The following is a 21,179-nucleotide window of genomic DNA, read 5'->3' as shown; positions in this document are numbered from 1 at the left end:
TGGCTCTGAGCACTATGGGACTTAACATCTGAGGTCATCAGTCCCCTAGAACTTAGAACTACTTAGACCCAACTAACCTAAGGACATCACACACATCCAAGCCCGAGGCAGGATTCGAACCTGCGACCGTAGCAGTCGCTGGGTTCCGGACTGAAGCGTCTAGAACCGCACGGCCACTTCGTCCGGCCTGTTTTAGGAAGTGTGTAGCGCAAGATACTTACTGATTTGAAAAATATTCCGCAAATAAAAGAAAAATATCTACTTTATCATGTTTTTGGAAAAGCTGTTATTGGTTGATATGTGCTATATGATACGATTCAAAGTCATGAATTTTTGGATTACCGGCGTGCTGTTTTAATGACTGGAGAGCAATGTGTGTTAGACATTTTAATGTTGAAAATAGCCAAGGTTACGAAATTCAGTTCTTTTTCTTTAATTGATGACGGGTTTCGGGTATCAGTACCCATTCTCAAACAATGCAGGAAATACGCCATTTTCTCTGTTTAGATGATTTGAGACTGGGTTCAGATACACAGAACTGGTCATCAGTTACATAAAAAGAACTGAATTTCGTAATTATGGCAGTTTTAAACGCAAATTTATAAACATAACGTTTATTTAATTTTCAGTGTGTTTAATTCACACTAGTTGTTGTATGGTGTACACACTGTGTAATGTATAGCTACTTCAGTAACAAAAATGGGTAGATGCGCACTCCTGCCCATGCACGTCTGTAGGCACTGCTCGGCAGTGACACTGCGCTTGCCAATAACACCCATGCATCGTCCTTTCGAACGCATTGGGAGGGGAGAACGCAAGGCTCACATCACAATCTATGTGAGGATGGCTGATGTTATTCCGCATACATTAGCATACATACCAATATTGATATGCATGTACAGTCATGTGCAACAGCTAGTTATATAATAGTAATAATAGAGCCCAAGTCCATAGCGTATCAAATTTTTAAAACGGCTTGGGGGCAAGGTCCCATAACAGTAAATATTTTTATATTTGACAATAATATGGCTCACATTTTCGACGCAATGAAGGAATTAAATTTTGGTTCACCTTCTGATGGACGAGTATCTTTCACTCTACTGGATCAGCAATTGGACGAGGACTAGCAAACGACCCAGCAGAGTAGAAGCTCAGACTGTTTTGAGCAGAGTCAGCGAGATGCCTTGTTTCACTGCAGAGTAGGCTTCCAGGGTCGCAGTCTGCTCTAGAGAGAGTGGGAATTAGTCGCAGTCTCGACTGCATCGACCAGACCTCAGCTGGAAGCTGGGGAATACATTGGAAAGAGGGGGTGTGGGGGGGGGGGGAGAGAAGGTCTCGGGAGTACCGCCTCCCTGATTGCGCCACTTAGTTACCGAAGACCGGATCGACGGAATTAACGAGGATGTTAAGGAGCAGTGAGCCACGCACCGAGCACCGAGCGTCGTGATGGACGACGGCGCCGGCGTCCCGACGCCACACTGTGCCTGTGTGTCACATAGCTACCTCCTCCTCACATAGGCGTCAAGCAGCTGCGCTCTGCAACATTCTCTCTCTCTCTCGTTCTCTCTCTCTCTCTCTCTCTCTCTCTCTCTCTCTCTCTCTTTCCCTCCAACCATTCTGTCTCCCTTATTCCCCTGCACGTTTAACCACTGTTAAACTGCTGCCAAGTGCAAGTCTTGCCACATGGACGCCAACATTTCTGGGTACATAACCGTGGCGTTCAGTAAGTAAGGCAACACATTTTCCATCCCCGACCGATTTCAGTTGAAAAAATTCGGAATTTGTTGTAGGGAATTGTGGAATATTCCAACTTCTGTTTCCTAAAGCTCCAGCAGATGGCGGCGCTGTATGTGGCCTTCAAAATGGCGTCTGTAATGAATACGCGTTCCATGCAAAGAGCTGTCATTGAGATCTTTATGGCGGACAACCAGAGCGTCGCCGATATTCATAAGCGCTTGCAGAATGTCTATGGAGATCTGGTATGGGCCTGGTGTCTGTCATCATCGCAACAATGTCAAGCAAACCTGTCAGATATCCCTTGTGCCGGTCGACCGCACACAGCTGTGACTCCTGCAATGTTGGAACGTGTGGACTCTCATACGAGGTAATCGAAGGATTACTACCAACCACCTCGCTGGTCAACTGGACGTATCTGTTGATAGTGTCGACACACTCGTTCACCCCACGGGTAACCAAATGTGCGTGATGGCTGGGCTCCTGGCTGCCTAAGACTGTGAAGAGTAGCGGAGGACCGCCTGTGTGGAATTTATCGCACGTTGTGCCGGTTTCTTGTCGAACATCGCCGTAGATTATGAAACATGGGTTCATCATGTCGAACTGGAAACAAAACTGCAACCTTGGAGTGGCGCCATACCACCTCTCCTCCATATAAAAAGCTGAAAGCCGCACCCTCAACCGGTTTAGTCACGGTGACGGTCTTCTGGGAGACTGAAGGGGTTATTCTGTTGGATGTCCTCCCTCATCGTGCGACGGTCAGCTCGGAAGTGTACTGTGCTACCCTCAGGAAACTGAAGAAACGACTTAAGCGTGTTTGTCACTACAACAATACAAACGAATTTCTCCATCTCAATCACAACGCAGGGCCTCACACAAGTCCTCAGATGAGCTCATCACAGAACTTCAAAGGACGGCTTTTCTCTATCCACCCTACAGACCGGATCTCGAATCTTCTCGCTACCATTTGTATGGCCCAACGAAGGAAACACTCCGCGGGATGCAGTACGTGGATGATGGGGAGGTTATTGACGCGTCAGGAAATTGTCATCGACATCGATCACTAGAGTGGTACCAAGCGGTAGCACGTGCTCTCCCAGTGAGGTGGCATAAGTCCACCACATTGAACGGAGATTAGGTTGAAAAATAGGCTTTTTGTCGCCAAAATAGTGGGGAATAATATGGTGTACTGTAACCCTGAATAAAACCAGTCTTCATTCAGAAACAAATGTGTTACTATACCTTTTGAACGCGCTTTGTACATGTGAGCATGTATGCTTGCAGGGTGCTTATTTTCACAAAGGTGGCACAACCTGTTCTTCATTTACATTCATGATATAAAGTACTATTCTCATTGCTGAAAATGTGTTCACTTATTCTTAAAAATATAATTTCGTAAAATGACAGCAGTTAGTAAATTGACATATCTTGCAGAAATCATATAGCATAATAGACTGGAGAAATTTGCAGTCGATGTAAGATTTAATAAATGGAAGATGTTTACTGTGTGATCGAAAATATCCAAAGACGGATGTGGAAATTAATATGAGGTGTATCCACTGTTTTGCCTTTATAATGGCTTGAACTCTACTTCACGTCTTTTCTATGGAAAAATTAAATCACTATAATGTGGTGGTAAGACAAGACTTTTTACATAAAAGTGAATGCCTAACACTGAAATATATCATGGACGGAGTAGAGATGAGCGACTGATTATTAGAAAAATAATGGCTGCAACATGAATTTTAGAAGTAAATTTTAATCTTGTACGATGATGTTCAATTTGAATATACACTACTCGCCATTAAAATTGCTACACCACGAAGATGACGTCCTACAGACGCGTAATTTAACAGACAGGAAGAAGATGCTGTGATATGCAAATGATTAGCTTTCCAGAGCATTCACACAAGGTTGGCGCCGGTGGCGACACCTACAACGTGCTGACATGAGGAAAGTTTCCAACCGATTTCTCATACACAAACAGCAGTTCACCGGCGTTGCCTGGTGGAACGTTGTTGTGATCCCTCGTTTAAGGAGGAGAAACGGGTACCATCACGTTTCCGACTTTGACAAAGGTCGGATTGTAGCCTATCGCGATTGCGCTTTATCGTATCGCGACATTGCTGCTCGTGTTGGTCGAGATCCAACGACTGTTAGCAGAATATTGAATCGGTGGGTTCAGGAGGGTAATACGGAACGCCGTGTTGGATCCCAACGGCCTCGTATCACTAGCAGGCGAGATAACCGGCATCTTATCCGCATGGTTGTAACGGATCGTGCATTCACGTCTCGACCCCGGGTCGACAGATGGGGACGTTTGCAAGACAACAATCATCTGCACGAACAGTTCCACGACGTTTCTAGCAGGCGAGATGACAGGCATCTTACCCGCATGGTTGTAACGGATCGTGCATCCACGTCTCGACCCCGGTTCAACAGATGGGGACGTTTGCAAGACAACAATCATCTGCACGAACAGTTCAACGACGTTTGCAGCAGCATGGACTATCAGCTCGGAGACCATGGCTGCGGTTACCCTTGACGCTGCATCACAGACGAGCGCCTGCGATGGTGTACTCAACGACGAACCTGGGTGCACGAATGGCAAAACGTCATTTTTTGGATGAATCCAGGTTCTGTTTACAGCATCATGATGGTCGCATCCGTGTTTGGCGACGTCTCGGTGAACGCACATTGGAAGCGTGTATTCGTCATCGCTATACTAGCGTATCACCCAGCGTGATGGTATAGGGTGCCACTGGTTACACGTCTCGGTCACCTCTTGTTTGCATTGACGGCACTTTGAACAGTGGACGTTACAGTTCAAATGTGTTACGACCCGTGGCTCTAGCCTTCATTCGTTCCATGTGAAACCCTACATTTCAGCAGGATAATGCACTACCGCATGTTGCAGGTCTTGTACGGGCCTTTATGGATACAGAAAATGTTCGACTGCTGCCCTGGCCAGCACATTCTTCAGATCTATCACCAATTGAAAACGTCTGCTCAATGGTGGCCGAACAACTGGCTCATCACAATCGCCAGTCCCTACTCTTGATGAACTGTGGTATCGTGTTGAAGCTGCATGGGCAGCCGTACCTGTACACGCCATCCAAGCTCTGTTTGACTCAATTCCCATTCGTATCAAGGCCGTTATTACAGCCAGAGGTGGTTATTCTGGGTGCTGATTTGTCAGGATCTATGCACCCAAATTGCGTGAAAATGCAATCTCATGTCAGTTCTGGTATGATATATTTGTCCAATGAATACCCGTTTATCATCTGCATTTCTTCTAGGTGTAGCAATTTTAATGACAGTAGTGTAATTCTTTTGGGTGTTACGACAAGGCATACAAAACATTTATACAACCGACACTTTGACGCTATCTTCTGTGATCCTCTTCAGAGCTTTGGTCGTATAGCGTTTTCACCGTTTTGTAATGAAATGGTGTAACACCCAGAATGTCTTTATTCAAACTACAGATGGTTGGATAATGAGAAATAATGCGATCTACCAGACTAAAAGAAAATATTAGAAGTAATCCTTCAACAACTCTACTAAATAAGTGAGAACAAGTAAACGAAAAATATATTGCTGTCGTTCTGAAAATTAGACTTTTAAATGTACGCAAGCTAGTGTATTGTGTGTGTGTGTGTGTGTGTGTGTGTGTGTGTGTGTGTGTGTGTGTGGTGTAGTGCTAGGTGCAGGTGAAAGTTCGTTGTAAGAGCAGCTTTGACTCAGCCTGTGATCTATGTTTACTCTCTGGTTTTCCTGATAGATTATTCAGTTGTTTTGTTCAATTTGGCACTTGAATGTCATTTTGTGTTAAGTTATTTTGAAGCTAATAAATTGAGTCTTACCAACCCGTAACAGCATCGATACGAATATCAAAGAGAAAAGAAAAATCATTTTAAACAACAAAATCATTAAGGCAGGAGGATTTAGAAGCAGAAAAATGAAAAATCGCGAACAATCTGGACAGAAAAAATTTGTTTGATACTATTTCTAATAAGATGTATTGAGCCCTTAGAAATTCTAGTTGGACTGTTTATAACACGTCGGAGGAACACTATGGGCAAGCCATATCCACTAGGAGCTAGCCGAAGAGAACGATGCTGGCTTCCCACATTGATTCTTATACTCAATGCCTCGGTATTGGAACCTGCTATGAATGGCATTTACCAACTGTTTTTTCGGCTGTAACGGTATATATCTAAAAGAGTTTATGGTATACCCAGATATGCAATTGTAAGTACAGCGTTTGTAGCAGTTTTTTAACAGGTTCTTATTTCTGCTCTTGATCTTCCTTCTCAAATACCTAAATGATTTCAGAGTCTACGTGTGTCTATGAATGGCTGTCTATTGAGATTAGTGGGAAACGTGTTTCCCGACAAACTTCTCAAGCTTTGAAAAGAACTAAAACAAAAATTACTGCACTTGATTAATACATCTTAAATGAAAAAGAAATACCATTATTCACACCAACAACAAATCGTTATCTTCCATTATTGTATCACTATTAAAATAAAGCGTTGTCTTGTTCTTGCCTATTACATTAGAAAGAGTGCACGGATATGGATTTCTGAGCACTGACTAACGCCTGCCTCTCAAATTTTGTGTACTAACATTCTCAAGCACCAAGTCTTATAAACGTTCATAAACTCAGTACAATATGCCACAATGAAATTAATACATCCCATGATACGAAACACTTATTACGCTGCCGCCTTAGAACAGCTTTGCTATAATTTCCACTTCACGATTCCTAATTATAGCGACAGAGTAAGGTAAACTCCCTTGAATGAACAGACGTTAGGCTTCAACCATTCCGTTCAATAGTAGCAAAATGTTGTAAAACATCGTTTTTAGTGGCCGAGCGGTTCTAGGCACTACAGTCCGGAACCGCGCTGCTGCTATGGTCGCAGGTTCGAATCCTGCCTCGGGCATGGATGTGTGTGATGTCCTTAGGTTAGTTAGGTTTAAGTAGTTCTAAGTTGTCGAGGACTGATGACCTCAGAAGTTAAGTCCCGTAGTGCTCAGAGCCATTTGAACCATCGTTTTTAGGGTCACTGATGCTTAGGGCCTATTAACTGATATAGTCTCTATACTAGCAAACACAATGTTCTAAATAAATAATAGTCTTCCAGAAGAAAATAAAATACTTCTGTGGGTACTGGCTACGCTATGTGCAGTATATGCACATATATAGCATGTTTTGTAAATAAGTGCATAACATTCTTAAGTAATATAAGTTATATACCTATTTTGCGACTGTCACAGAAGTTTTATTTAGAACATACCCCTTTCGCTTTATTTCAAAGTATCTTCAATGTTCAGTATAACAGTTTGGTTTTCTTAAAAACATTCCAAGATCGTAAACAGTTCTCAAGATTTAAATCACTACTGTTAAACAGTATCAAATTACTTATTACTCACGAGTTTTTGTTTAATATGCCATTCCTAACATTCGTCTACATATTTGTGTTCGATTTTGATCCACTAACACGGAAGATACACTGTGGCGATCAACCTTTGCAGAGAAACGGAAGGTTTCTTCATCGCTGAATATCAGCTTGGAGGCGAAATACTGATCCTGAAGTGCTTCCTGGCTTCTGATGCAATATTGAAGGCGCCGGCCATAATCTTCTGGCTTTAATAATTGCAGGAGCTGCAGACGGTACGGTTTGAAACGCAACCGCCGTCTCAAAATTTTCCACTCAGTTTGCTGTTGTATTCCAAGATCGTGGCTTACGCGAACCGTTAATTTTTTGGGAATGAATATGAAAATTTCCATCACTCTCTCCACGGCCGCATCTGTCACACTTGGTCGGGTGATAATTCTCTGTTTACAGTGACAACCAGTGTCTCTGAATTATCGATACCAACGCCCATGTTTACATGGCGTCTCTTTTCCAGAATTCCTTCTGAAGGATCACTGCACTGTTGTAACAGAGCCGGCCGCTGTGGCCGAGTGGTTCTAGGAGCTTCAGTCCTGAACCATGCTGCTGCTACGGTCGCAGGTTCGAATCCTGCCTCGGGCATGGAGGTGTGTGATGTCCTTAGGTTAGTTAAGTTTAAGTAGTTCTATGTCCAGGGAACTGACGACCTCAGATGTTAGGTCCTATAGTGCTTGGAGCCATTTGAATTTGTTGTAACAGATAAACATAACGCATACTCCAACACGCAAAAAATCTTTTCCTGTTTTGTTGCCATTTTGTCAAGTCACTGCCCAGTGCACTCGTAAATCCAACTATTGAGTACAATGCTCACTCGGTGAGTTCACGGTTCTGTGCGTGCTTGAATCGTATTTGTGATCGTAATAGTTTGGAAAACAAAGCACTTTGAAAACTTATATGTCATTTGTAGTAGCCCTGTATTTTCGCTTTCATGTTGAGTAGATCCCTTACTCTTCGTATACGTTGTTTCGATGTTGCAGGATGAGATTGCCTTTGTTGTTGTTGTTGTGGTTGTGAAAGCGTCTGTTGTTCCTCTCTGATTGTGATTACACTTTTCTTAAGGAACTGCATTTTCAATCGTTACCTGTAGAAATAAAGCTCTGGCAACATAAAAGTTTTCTGGGTATGGTACCGCGTCATATTGTATAAAATTACAGCTGGAAAAATCAACGTTTCGGACACGGTTCCGACGGCCTTTTTCTGCGTCTACTGGTGCGTTCTAGCTATGCAGTGACCCTTATATTTTGTTATTACTGTTCACTGCGCATCCCATTACGTCATAATTTTAAAATGATAGTTCATTTCATTGGTCAGTTAAGGAAGAAGGAGAGGGAACTTTATTTTAATGCGTTACTGCGGTGGAGGGAGAGCGAAACCTCTGTTGCACATTGGCTCTTGTATTATATGCCATGACTAGTGGTCTCCGGCGAATGAGAAGTTGGGTGCTGTTTACCAACTACTGGACGTCGGCCGCGCGGCGGCAGTTACTCGCCGGTAGTGTTCGCTCCTTGGATTGACAGTGCTGTCTGTTGGGCTCTCATTGCTGGCAGCCAAGATAGGGAAAGTCTGAGTCCATCCTCTCTACTCATGTTCTCAGGGTATTTAAGTATTTCGATGGCCTATCTGATTTTGCGTTTCGTCATAACCGGCTGCTGGGCCAACGCACAGGATTCGCTGAAATTTCTTTCTTTCTCGCAATCTTGCTGATGTTCTGCCACTGGAGATTTGTTGTGTTACCCTAGACGAATATAGCGCTCGTTGTTATTGGCCTGCCAGCCTCGCCGATGTATGCCTCTCCACATTCGCATTCCACCTTGTACTCGCGTGCAGTGTGTAATGCATCCACCTTGTCGCCGGCCGAAGTGGCCGTGCGGTTAAAGGCGCTGCAGTCTGGAACCGCAAGACCGCTACGGTCGCAGGTTCGAATCCTGCCTCGGGCATGGATGCTTGTGATGTCCTTAGGTTAGTTAGGTTTAACTAGTTCTAAGTTCTAGGGGACTAATGACCTCAGCAGTTGAGTCCCATAGTGCTCAGAGCCATTTGAACCATCCACCTTGTCCTTAGTGGAGCCTAGCACATCCTGGATCATGTGGCCACTGTAGAAGACAGGCTTCACTCGAACCCGACGAAGGTGTTTGCCTATTCGGTCAAAAACATTTTTCACATAAGGTAAGCGCAGTACTGGCTGCAGTTTGTCTCTTTCTTGCTTATCTTCGTTACTTGTATTCGTCGACAAGGCTGTCGGGATCGACCTATGGCTGTAGCAATTGGCTGGAAACGTTTTTCGTAGCCTTTTAAGCTCAGGTGTTATGTTTTGAGCATAACTTAGGCGCTGCGCACGGATTGTCGAAAAACGGATGACTGAGTTCTTCTGCCCTGGGTGGTGGTAGGATTGGGCGTGCAGATACTTGTTTGTATGTGTAGGCTTGCGATATATTCAGGGCCCCAGTGTGCCATCCGTTGTTCTGTGTACTTCGACGTCTAGAAATGGAATTGCACCATTCTTCTCCACTTCGAGCGTGAACTGTATCTTCCCGTACATGTTGTTCAAATATTCCTGATATTTGTGTAGCTCCGTTTCACCATGAGGCCACATAGCGAACGTGTCGTCCACGTATCTGAACCAGCAAATGTGGCGTAAAGGAGCTGAACCAAGGGCCGTTGCTTCAAAGGCTTCCATGAATACGTCGGCTGCCAGCGGAGATAGGGGAGACCCCATTGCTACCCCGTCTGTCTGCTCGTAGTATTTTCCTTGGCATTTGAAGTACGTTGAAGTCAGGCACAACTCAAGCAGGTCGCATATGTCTGGCGGGACACGCTCCTGAATTATGTGGAAATTTTCTTCTACTGGCACGTTCGTAAATAGTGACTTCACGTCAAAGATGACCATGGTGTACGTAGGTAGAATTGTTTCTACCTTCAGGCGTGCTATAAAGTGCGTCGAGTTCTTCACATAAGAGTCCGTCTTGCCAACTAGACGTCTTCATTTGCAGGCTAGGTACTTTGCCAAGTTGTAAGTAGGCGAACTGATCCCATTCACTCAAAGGATAACTTTCCTTATGTATCTCTGGAACAGCGTAAATTCTAGGAGCAATTGGTATTCTGGGAATAAGAACACAGAGGTCAGGCTCTCCCTCCACAGCAGTAACCTATTAAAATAAAGTTCCCTCTCCTTCTTCCTTAACTGACCAATGGAATGACCTATCTTTTTAAAATTGTGTCGTAATGGCATGCGCAGTGAACAGTAATAACAAAATATAGGGGACACTGCATAGCTAGAACGCACTAGTAGACCCAGAAGAAAGCCGCTGCAACCGTGGGCAAAACGTTGGTTTTCTCCAGCAGTAGTTTTATACAATATGACGCTGTACCATACCCAGAAAACTCTTATGTCGACTGACTCTGGCCGCGAAAGCCTACTCAGTTACAAAGCTCTGTTGCCGGCCGGAGTGGCCGAGCGGTTCTAGGCGCTACAATCTGGAATCGCGCGACCGCTACGGTGGCAGGTTCGAATCCTGCCTTGGGAATGGGTGTGTGTGATGTCCTTAGGTTAGTTAGGTTTAAGTAGTTCTAAGTTCTATGGGACATGACCTCAGAAGTTGAGTCCCATAGTGCTCAGACCCATTTGAACCATTTTGAACAAAGCTCTGTTGTTTACCTGTTTCGGTCTCTTAGATCACCATCACAGGAAGAAAAGGCAAAAACCTAAGGCGGAAAAGCAATTCTTCTTTTTATTAGATGGTTCTAAAGTCAACAACACTGATTGCTACCTTGCGGATTTTCGAACCATCGACGAGAAAGATGATTTGCTTTTCAGTCTGATGTTTTTGTCGTTTCTTCCCGTGATACTGGTCTGAAAGACCGAGCCGCTAAATAATGTTGATTTATTTATACAGCTGATGGTTAAAGAAGCAGTCCTTTAAGCATATGGCGCCTTCAAAAAGTTACCTAGTTAAAATACTAATTTATATTTGTCGACTGGTACATACAGGGTGTTCAAAAAAAGTGTAGAATACTTTGAGAGGTGGTAGTATTCATCGAAACAACATAATTAAATCCAGTAAACATGAATCGGGAGACGCATACTTTTCTAGATAAATACGTGTTAATAGAAAGGGCTGCATGGCGCTTGGTTGCGGGTAAGAGGGCAGTCGCTACTTTAGCGCTCCGTCAAACGTGTCGGCAGGGTATGATGATGTCTTACTGCAGTACACTTCCTACCATTAGCTGGTCTGCACTCAATTGTGTGGTTCGAGTCATGTTGTATGCTACGTTAGTCTTCGTTGTGTTTATGTGCCTTATTGTACAGCACTGCCAACCCTGGGTACGTATCATGGAGTTTTACCTTCTTCCAAAAGCGGTTTAACTTACGTGATTACTGCTATTTCCCTGTCCCTTCGTATAAAAAGTGTAGTACATTAACATTTTCTCTCTTCCACCACTTGTTAGCAATGGAAGCCTACTACTAGACAAGTGAAATGGCGGATACAATATTTTGCTACGGTTTAGCAAATAGACGTACCCTGCGAGCCCATACTCTCTACGCTGAGAAACATCCACAGCACAGAGTGCTCTCTCATAAGCTGCTCTGCAGATTTTTCCAGCGTCTGAGGGACACAGGTACGCTTGCTCCTCGGAAGACTGACAGTGGAAGGCCGCTCACAGTCCACACGCCTGACATGGTTTGGGGGGGGGGGGGGGGGGGGCGTGTGCTACGCTCGGTGGAAAAAACTTATGGGACCAGTGTGAGTCGATTAGCAGCAGAAGAAGCCGTGTCTCTTGTCTGGCGGTACTTCATGAAGAATTGCTATCCCATATGATCTACAGCGCGTTCAGATCCTAAGGGCACAGGATCATGATGGCAGACGGCGGTTATGTCAGATATGTGCAGCAGAACCACTGTTGACATCCATGATTTTATTTTACCGATGACGCAGGGTTCAAAAGAGGCGGTGTTGTGAATTTGCATAATGAGCGTGTATATGCAGACGTAAACCCCAAGAAATTCAGGAAAGAGGGCGTCAGCACAGATTCTCAGGGGGCAGGCGTACTTGACGATAGATTAATTGGGCCATACGTGCTACCACAAAGGTTAAACGGGGCACATTATCTGATCTTTCTCATTAATGTATTGCGTACCTTGCCGGAGGTTGTACCGTTGCAGCAACGAATACCAACGTGGTTCATGCATGATGGCCCACAAGCGCAGTTTTGTCAAAATGTGCGCCAACATCTGTCGCAGATATTTAAGGACCACTGGAATGGTCGGTGGGAGTGGGGAGAGCACAGCTTGGAGTCTCAGTTCCCTAGACCTTTGGTTATGGGGGCACTTGAAGGAACTGTTCTACGCTACTCCAATAAACGATATGAGGACACTACAGGGTCGCATCTTCAATGTGTTCCAACAGGTACAACAACAATCAGATATACTTCTAAGGGTTCGTCATTCGATACGCCGGAGGGCAGAGGAGTCCATTGTCATGAACGTATGCCACGTTGAATACCTCCTGTAAACACGTGTTTATCGTAGAAATTATGCATTTCCGCGTCCATATTGACAGGAATTATCTCAGAGAGTATGCATTTCCGGACACTTGTTTACTGGACTTATTTTTCTTGTGTCGGTGAGTACTACCACCTCTCAAAGTATTCGACGTTTTTCTTTAACACTCTGTATACCTAAAAAACATGGAAGCGAAAGTATATTCCCTATCAGTGATGTGTAGTGCATTAAAATCGAACACCTACGTGTAGAAGAAGGCTGAGAATGAAGTATTAAACAAAATATCGTGACTAATAGTAGTAATTAAATACTTCTGAAAGTAGCAGTGAAGTAATAGAGCTAATCGGAACTGTTTACGATCTTGGCAAACACATTTGTAATAAAAAACACATTTTACAGTGGACACTGAAGATGCTTTAACTTAAAGCAAACTATCATTTCAGTTGAAAAATGCCGGTTGTTGTGGCCGAGCGGTTCTAGGCGCTTCAGTCTGGAACCGCGCGTCCGCTACGGTCGCAGGCTCGAATCCTGCCCCGGGCATGGATGTGTGTGATGTCCTTAGGTTAGTTAGGTTTAAGTAGTTCTAAGTTCTAGGGGACTGATGACCTCCAATGTTAAGACCCGTAGTGCTCCGAGCCATATTTGAAACAACCGACTAGCAATTATAAAACTTCAATTTATGTAAGATGTAATACAGCTCATATATTACTCAACAGCAAGCACAAGACACATTTACTAAGTAACAGTGGTGTTCAGAAAATCAATCGCAATGACTGTAACAAACGGTATATTGGTTATAGAGGCAGCGGTATAACAACTAGGGTGACTGAATACGAATGCATTTGGAGACTACATAATTCAGGCGCCACCTTTGCTGAAGAAGTGCTGAAGGAAAGCCACAGACACCAAGTCCGTGCAGAAGGGCTGCATACAGCCAACACAGGAAGAAAAGTAGGCCTGTCGGAAGCACTTGAGGGAGCTGTAAATCCTCAACTGGGTCTATGATCAATTATAGTTGAGAACGTCACCAATTTTAAGCTTCACATGACACAATAAACCAGCCACATATTCCAGACCGCCACAATGACACATACTTCCGCACAAAATTAAAAACTCTAGAACTGCGTATTGATTGGCGACTCCATAGAGAACTGCATATTCCATACTTTTCTCACCTTACAATCTTCAACATTATAAGAAAAGTGTTGTAATACTGTAGTTTTGTGTATTTCAATGATGTGCCGTGTTTATATTGTCCATTGTATAAATTGTAATTTTCAATGTAAAACATGTTTGTTGCACAGCATAGGTGACTAGTGCTAAGTTAGACATTTCATTAGTATCAAAGACCTCATATACGCACTATAGCATCATACCGATACAACCTGCAATAATGTCATATTGTGTATTTTATTAGTTACTGTCTTTAATATTGTATGCTGCGCAAAGTGTAATTTACAATCTTAAAAACATATTTCGTGTACAACATAAATGAATAATGCTCAATTTGACAGATTCTCGACCAATGTCACGACCACACGTTCTTTAGCATTATAACCATGCAACTTGTAGTACTGTGTTGTTCAAACATTTATTGCACCTGATATCGTCCACTGCGTGAAACGTAATTTAACGTTAAAAAACAATACAATGCAAAAACAACCAAAGTTGCAAATTGCACTTTTATGTACCTAGTGACAAGTTTCAGATTTGGATCCACTTTCGAATCTTCCAGATAATCAAAATGGTATTTAGACTATAACGGTGACTGTGTTATTCTGATTACGATGCAAAGTTCCTCTGGACATGCATGCGTGCAACGGCTGTAGCTGTCGCAGTGCCTGTTCCTTTGGACATGCATGCGTGTCCGAAGGAACTTCGCATAGTAATCAGAATAACACAGGCACATGAATATCGCATTTATCTGCCGAAACCGGGCAAACAACTTTCCAGTAGAACGTCTGACCTGTACGGGAATATACGTAATGGATGTGCGAGTAGAGGTCGTAGAAGCATGGTTGACGACTTATGGAAGTTTGCGTCTGTCCGTGGGTCGTGAACGGATAGCCAAATGGCACAGAACTAGTGTCGCCGGCACGGTAGCTCAGCGTGTTCGGTCAGAGGATTAGCTGCCCTCTGTAATAAAACATAATAAAACAACTGAGTGAACGGATCAACGATGAATTTTAACAGGTGTCACGGACGTCTGCCCCGAACACACACACACACACACACACACACACACACACACACACACAGATATATATATATATATATATATATATATATATGAAGATAAAAAATGAAAAAAATGATAAGGCGATCGCTCCCGGTTAGTGAGCGAGAAATCTGGGTTCGAGTCCCAGTCCGGCACAAATTTTCACTGTCGTCATCCCATTCTGCAGCTGATGGTTGTACTTATTCGCAGCTGCGAGGTAATGTAATGTAAAATGGTATTTCACAGTCTGAATGGTTAGAAAATGGGTCCCAGACGCAAATATCCATCAAGTGAATAAAAGTGAAATTTTCGGCTTCGTTTGTTTTTCCGTTGTATTGATAAACAACAGTTGCCGCTCTGCATTTACTCCAGCGTGCTGACAGCTAAAACACAAATTTCTTGCGCAGCATTTGGTGGAATTGGATTGTATCTTTACTTTATAATGTTTGTTTACTTAAGAACTAGTGTCCCTTGCGGGTATTAGTCTGTTGTTTCCTGAAAATGGTCCAATAAGCCAAAAATTAGTTAAAAATAAAAAAAAAAATCGGTAGAACAAAACAGATTTGTTATTCAAATCTTAAATGTGGAACTTTTCTACGAAGCAATGATGCAAAAATCGATGAATAAAATTTAGAAGAGGTTCCGAACATTTATCAGTAAGAATACAGACTTATCGGCCGACGTACGTAAGGGAGCCGCACAAAGTTAATTGCAGAACACATGCTGAATCAGTTATCTAGGGGCCCCGGCAGCCGTACGGCAATATATCTGCGGCTACCGAGCGGCAGCTAAGGGATTCTCGCCTGTATTTCACGGCGGCCGCACCGTGGCATTTCGATTCCGTGTACGCCGCACCGTAACGTCCATTCCTGCGTGGCGAGGCAAAATAAAAATAAGAAAAAAAACGCACCAAAAAAACAAAGGGAAGTGGTGAGAGAGCGCCAGGTCGTCCTTTCGGGCTCTCAAGCGACCAGACTGCAATTTTCGTGGAACCGTTTAAAATATTTATTGCCTGCGATGGGAAGCGGAGCCGGTGGCAGAAACAATCTGGACGCTACTCGGTCGCAGGGCGAAGCCAGGCCCTGAGGAACGAATACTGCGCAGCCGCATTAAATACTCACGCCGTAGGAGGTCGGGGTTGGGCGCTGAGTCGAAAGCCCACAACAGTCTGATGTGCATACTGAAAACAGTACAGTAAACTGCATGAATGTCTAAGGACACTTCTCTTCGCCTGCGGTACACAGCTGCCGACAGTAGAACATGTTTTACCCGATTAATATCACTGTCCTGTGAGGGGAGAGGCACCACAACTGTTTTTATGATTTATGGATGTCCAACCTATTGAATGGGCGAGAGACTTCAGCTGATGATACACATGAAAAAAGTACCATCGCAGCTGTCTCTTGAGAATGTCTTTATTGTCTCACACGGCTAGTTTCGGATGCGGAGTACCACCATCCTCAGGCCACACCACTGCCAAAACAATATTAATCTATTCAATGCATTGGATAGAACGCGGTATCGAGTAGAAGCTCCTGAGGAAATCTAGCCCACATGCGCTAGTAACAAGGACTCCACAATAAATGCTCCAAGGAAATGTAATACTCTTTTGGCAGTGGTGGGGCCTGAGGATGGTAGTAATGCGTAGCTGAAACTAGTCGTGTGAGACAATAAAGACATTTTGAAGATACAGCTGTGGTGGCATTTTTTCTGACCTTGGACTGGTCAAGGCGGTTTTGTAACTTTACCTTCCTTCCCTGCTATTACATGAATGCTTTGCAAGGCACACCTAAATGCTTGGCAGAAGGTCCATATAGCCATTTGGAACTGTTTGCATACTTATACAGATTACTGTGCTTGGGGACACTCCTTTTCCTAGCGTTTTTTATCTAACGCTTTCTTGGCGAATCCGAGTGGTGGCGGCAGGGCGGCTCCGCGAGGGACTTAACGGCACCTGGACATTATAACGGCCAAAAAATGGATATTTTTTCATTTAATAAAATTCTGTGATTCTTCCTGATTCTAAAAATATAAACATTATGTGTAATGTCTCATCATTTTTGGTTTCAAATGCTTTTCTAAAGCAGATGCAGTGCGTGAATATTTGTCACACAACTGTCAAACACAAAATGTTGCCTACAGTATCTCGTTATTTAATATCGGTGCCGCTATTCCCTTTTGTGTAATGTCCATGACGAATATATCGACTTTACTATGAACAGCGATTTATTGGGAACGATCTTTCTATCGATACCAGTAGATTACTTGAGTTTATTTATGATTATCGGGTATGTTTGTGTTGCAAACTTATTGTTATGACTGCTCATTTAAACCATTTTACATACCAAAACGCCAAAAACTATAGCCAATATATAGAGATCTTTCAGATTCTAAGCTCCTGAAAAATTGTTTACATTGAATAAAACACAAAATCCGAATGAAAGCTTCAGTGGTTGCATTTGGGTATGCTTGCCAAAAACTGTTGTTGTTGCATGTCAACTTTTCAGATTGATGTGATGGAGACCATATATGTTACAATGATGGAGTAACAGGCAGATTAAAAAACATGAGCAGATTGGAAATGAAGACCGGGGACAACATGAAAGGTGGCCTACTACGAGTGGACAGGCAAAGGATCGCTGAAGCCGAAAAAAAAAACCAGCTTAAAGCGTGACAACGGAGGCCAGAACGATAAAGAAAAGAAAGAATGTCGAAGCAGATTAAAAGGACACTCAGAATAAACAAGATTATGGAGCTTTAAAGTCCAAATGTGTTATCATTGAGAAGAAAATTTCTTGGAGATCTTAATTTCCAGTTATCGACTTTTTCATACTTAGCTTTCATTATCTCCTTCAGTATGAAAGCTTATAAACACAAAATGTTACATGAATAATAATATAGTGCTTGCCTAGACAGTGAACCACATTATTGTTAACTATGTATCAAATGTTTTATACCGGATCATGTCATATGTTCTTAAATTAATAGGAGAACAATTGACTTCTAAAAACTGGATCTTGTCGCATGTTCTTAAATTGTTAGGAGAAGAAATTGACTTCTAACAAACATTTTTTTTAAATAAGCGAAACAACAATTTGGTAAATATTCGTGGTTTTCTGTATCAACAAGTTAATTATTAAAGGAATAAATCACCTGCTATTTTGAATAGTTTGCAAGAACAGTACACCTAAAATAAAAGTTACAAGTAATTATGCACTTAAGATACAAAATCGGTATTAACAAGTCTGTGTATATTCCATAGTTTTTAAATGTTTTTACATGGAGGTCTAAATATATTAATGAGTTAGTTTAAGATTCATTCCAATGGCCAATAATGTTTTAAGCTATTACACTACTGGCCATTAAAATTGCTACACCAGGAAGATGACGTGCTACAGACACGAAATTTAACAGACAGGAAGACGATGCTGTGATATGCAAATGATTAGCTTTTCAGAGCATTCACACAAGGTTGGCGCCGGTGGTGACACCTACAACGTGCTGACTTGAGGAAATTTTTCATGCACAAACAGCAGTTGCCCGGCGTTGCCTGGTGAAGCGTTGTTGTGATGCCTCGTGTAAGGAGGAGAAATGCGTACCATCACGTTTCCGACTCTGATAAAGGTCGAATTGTAGGCTATCGCGATTTCGGTTTACAATATCGCGACATTGCTGCTCGCCTTGGTCGAGATCCAATGACTGTTAGCAGAATATGGAATCGGTGGGTTCAGGAGGGTAATACGGAACGCCGTGCTGGATCCCAAAGGCCTCGTATCACTAGCAGTCGAGATGACAGGCACCTTATCCGCATGGCTGCAACGGATCGAGCAGCCACGTCTCGATCCATGAGTCAGCAGATGGGGACGTTTGCAAGACAACAAACATCTGCACGAACAGTTCGACAACGTTTGCAGCAGCATGGACTATCAGCTCGGAGACCCTGGCTGCGGTTACCCTTGACGCTGCATCACAGACAGGAGCGCTTGCGATGGTGTGCTCAACGACGAACCTGGGTGCACGAATGGCAAAACGTAATTTTTTCGGATGAAGCGAGGTTCTCTTTATAGTAGCATCATGATGGTCGCATCCGTGTTTGGCGACGTCTCGGTGAACGCACATTGGAAGCGTGTATTCGTCATCGCTATACTAGCGTATCACGCAGCGTGATGGTATAGGGTGCCACTGGTTACACGTCTCGGTCACCTCTTGTTCGTTTTGACCGCACTTTGAACAGTGGACGCTACATTTCAGATGCGTTACGACCCTTGGTTCTACCCTTCATTCGATCCCTGCGATACCCTACATTTCAGCAGGATAATGCACGACCGCATGTTGCAGGGCCTGTACGGGTCTTTCTGGATACGGAAAATGTTCGACTGCTGCCCTGGCCTGCACATTCTCCAGATATCTCACCAATTTAAAGCGTCTGGTCAATGCTAGCTGAGCAACTGGTTCGTCACAATACGCCAGTCACTACTCTGGATGAACTGCGGTATCGTGTTGAAGCTGCATGGGCATCTGTACCTGTACACGCCATCCAAGCTCAGTTTGACTCAATGCCCAGGCGTATCAAGGCCGTTATTACGGCCAGAGGTGGTTGTTGTGCGTACTGATTTTTCAGGATCTATGCGCCAAAACTGCGTGAAAATGTAATCACCTGTCATTACGAGTATAATATATTTGTCCAATGAATACCCGTTTATCATCTGCATTTCTTCTTGGTGTAGCAATTTTAATAGCCAGTAGTGTAAATCTCAGAATACTGATAACAACATACGATGACGTCCAGATCCTCTTAAGCACGCGTGCAGCTCAGATGCGAGCAGCCAGGGCCTCACTGTTTGTTGAAACTTCGTGTTATCGGGGCTTGTAGCTCGGAACCGTGTAGGTTGCTCACTGTGTTTTCACTGTTGATGTTAATATCGTAGGCAGAGCCTTCGCCTACCAGCGAGTTGTAGGTTTACCCTGCAAGCGTGCTAATGCTGCCGTGGATGGTGGATGTTCCCGTATGCACTTTCTGCGTTTGCTTCGGCCTGGTACAGGGAAAATAGTGAGCGGAATTTTGATGGGCGTTAAGTGTTGGTCAGGAATCGCGAGACAACATCCTCCCCTGTACAGTCACTTGTGGGTGTCGTTTGTTATTTTCGTCACTGATCCGGATCGTATTACTGGCAGTGTTTTGCCGATGGCTTTGTGTGAATCAGCATCATGCCAACAACAATGTGTCTAAAACACTCATTTGAATTCAAGATGGTATATGTGTTTTGTTAAAATCTCATTGCCTGGTTTGCTTTTTAGTTATTATTTTCTTATCTGATACTAGCGGGCCAATCAGTCGCATGCCCTCATGTTTCTGTTGTGACTGGGGGTCCGCATACCGACTGTGGTTCACTTCTTATGTAAATTTAGTCTGTACTCTGTGTGTATGTGTTTTACAGTGACATCACCTAGAACTTTAATCTTTGCACAGTTCAGTGCACCTTTAATCCATACGGACACAGACTCTTATTAATTTAGTTTATGACGATTCCTTGTCCTAAGAATCAACGGCATTGTAGACATGCAGTAAGATGAGCCACGATCTCTGTTATACACTTCACGTATCTGAAATGTACCATAAGGAATACTTTCCCGGCTGTTAAAAGTCTCCAGCCCTGATACATTCTCCACTTTACCACCGCGAGCTAGAGCCACAGTAACCCAACCATTACCGTGTGCACTAGCATCAGCATTAGTAAGAGTAAAATTCAGTACGAATCCACAAAACAATGAAGGACCATGAAGAATAACTTGCACACCTACTCCGCTCTTCTTAGTAATAGATATATTATCATTAGCTTTATACACTATAAGGCGCGTACGTCTTATCCTCCCTAAATAACGCGGCATAACTAGTCTGTGTGAAGAATCGTCGTAACGTAAATGAATCAGAGTCTGTCTCCGTTTGGGTTAAAGGTGCACTGAATTGTGCAAAGATTAAAATTGATGGTGATGTCACGCATTATTATAGAAACTGAAATGAAGCACCTGCCCATTTCTTATTTGAACTTGACAAAATAAAAAAATAAAAAATTACACCACAGCATAAAAGAAACCTATTGGGTTATGATCAATGACCCCAATGACCCATCCCAAGTCATCCAGATACTGATTCACCGACAGACACTGACACCTCAGGGCGGGGGGGGGGGGGGGGACCATGGAAATGGGGGGAGCTGGGCTCTCATCTTCGATTTTTTTATATATCTTCATATGCTAGTGTACT

The sequence above is a fragment of the Schistocerca piceifrons genome, chromosome 6 (genome assembly GCF_021461385.2).
Source record: "Schistocerca piceifrons isolate TAMUIC-IGC-003096 chromosome 6, iqSchPice1.1, whole genome shotgun sequence".
Lineage (NCBI taxonomy): Eukaryota > Metazoa > Arthropoda > Insecta > Orthoptera > Acrididae > Schistocerca > Schistocerca piceifrons.
This window is presented reverse-complemented; position numbering follows the sequence as displayed.